Source organism: Pteropus alecto, unplaced genomic scaffold (genome assembly GCF_000325575.1).
Source record: "Pteropus alecto unplaced genomic scaffold, ASM32557v1 scaffold45, whole genome shotgun sequence".
In the NCBI taxonomy this organism is placed as follows: Eukaryota; Metazoa; Chordata; class Mammalia; order Chiroptera; family Pteropodidae; genus Pteropus; species Pteropus alecto.
The window spans coordinates 13883675-13885983 of NW_006442491.1; positions in this window are offsets into that span (position 1 = coordinate 13883675).

Below are 2309 nucleotides of genomic sequence, written 5' to 3' on the forward strand. Positions count from 1 at the left end.
AATTTGCTGACCTAGTAGGTTTTTAATTCAGTAATTTATGAATCAGGCAGCATCCAATCTAGCAGACAGAAAGGCTGTCTCTGAAGAGCTGTATGAGCCTGAAGATTCTTATAGATCAAAGTGAGCAGGAACAAGGAAGTTATAATGGGCATTTACGGATTGGTAAAAGCAAGGTTACTTGCCTTACATGGAACAAAGGGAAGCCTTAGGACGAGGTCAGGTTAACTTGTGCTAAACAGGCAAGGACCAACTGGTTGATCATGCCTTCCTTTTCTGGGAAAGCCAAGCATAAAGCTTATTTAAGTTTTGGTCTGCCAACTTGAGGCTTGTCAGGAGCACCTTCATCTTGGCCCTAATCTGATTGCTTTAACTTCTAAAATTGTGGACATTTTCCTGAAGAGGTTTCCTTAGCTCCCATCACACTATCAAGTTCTGCAAGTCTATGACCCATTTAAAGTTATGAATATCTGAGCTCGGGCTCCTTAAAACACTAATTTTGCTCTTTTGATCATAGTCTGAATTTCTCAAGGAAAGGAATATGTCTTCATTATATTTTTATTATGCTTGGTACACATAATGTTTAATATAGATTTATAGAATGAATAAGTCAGTTAACCAACCAAAAAGCCAAGCTAGTTCAGTAGAATAGTTGAATTGTTGGCATAAAATAGAGGAAAAAGAAACATCAAGCAGAGACACAGAAAGCTATATACCTGCAGATAATCTCATTCGTTTTATATCTTGGATATTTCCAGATATTTCCCAGAGTAGTACCTTAAGTCATTTGAGGCATATTTTAGACTCTCTCAGCTTTATAATCAATCTTTCCACTTGAAGAATGTGATATAGGTAATGGCAGCATCTAAACTTTAATATGCATACAATTCACCCCAAAATCTTTTAAAACTGTTGGTTTTGATTCAGCAGGTCAGGGTGAGGGCCTGAGATTTGAATTTCAAACAAGCTCCCAGGTGATCCCGATGAGACCAGCTCAACGATCACACTTTGAAGAACAAAGACGTACTGAGCAGAAAAAGCAACGTTAAGAATTCTATTCTCTACTCACCTCTTCACTTACTGTCTTTGGAATGAGGATATAATAGTCACTTATGGACGGATTTAAAGTAAGGAAAAGGTCCATGACAGAATAACGGAATAGACTCTCATATAGACATGCCAAGAATCTCCTCTACAATCCAGCTGAAAGGGATATTAAATGTAAAGTGAGATATTGATTTGATTTTCCCACTCTCCACCTAGTTATATTGGTATAGAATAAGCAAAGACATTTCACTTATATTTAGTTTTTTTATTGGCCAAAAGCACAAAGGTTATTTATTTAAACATTTATCAAACTGGTCAATATGATCATATTGTCAGGAAAGGTAAACTTTCTTACCCAAAATAGGATACCAGAGCAGAATTTTATATACATTATTTAACAGTGTGTTGCCCTTCTTTTTCCTTTTTCTGTTAGCTCTGGGCCATTTAGCTTCTTCTTCTCACCCCTGAAAATTACCAGGTGAGGTTCTATTACCCTCAACTTTCTTTTATGGTTCCTCCATGCTCCTGAAAACATTTACCATGGGAAGGTGTTCATTTTCATCTATGTACTTATAACTCCCTACATAACTTTTCAAAGTTCTTGAAAGGGCAGATTTTAAGAGCTTCATACTCCTGCTACAAGTACACATGTTAATGGGCCTCAATAAAATCAGAGTTTCAGGGGGTTTCTTCTACTTGCAGAATCTTTTATTGAAAATAAATTCCAAAGGTTCTCCTTCCTTTTCGCCTGTCGTGAATTACTTTTCTACAGTACTGTAAATTGACAACAGTTTATTTCAAGTGGAAGGAAAAATTTAATTTTCCTATTGATAGTGTTAGTCCAGTGGCATTCTCAATATATGGACCCATCTTCTTCCAAAGGAGGTTTGGAATTGGTCACATCTTTGTATTAGAGAAGGAAGATAGAGTGAAAATATAACAGACAGGAAAGCGCACTGGACAAAGGCAGGGATTCTAAGATCTAGTCCCTACGATGGACTAAACAGTCACACACATGTGGATGGATAGCAGCGGTCACTCCTATAAGTCTCTGTAAATGGCGGCAGCAGTTCGGAGTTAACATGAACTCTGGATGAGGCAGGTCCTGGTTCCAGTTCCTACTCTGGCCCATGAGACTTTGAGAGGATTTGTTTCTCCTCTGTAACTTCAGCTTCTTCCTGTGTGTAAAGAAAGAATCGGGCTGGTTCGTCTCTATTGATGATTATAGCTCTAAAAGTTGCTTCTAAGGGATCTGCCTGGGAGGC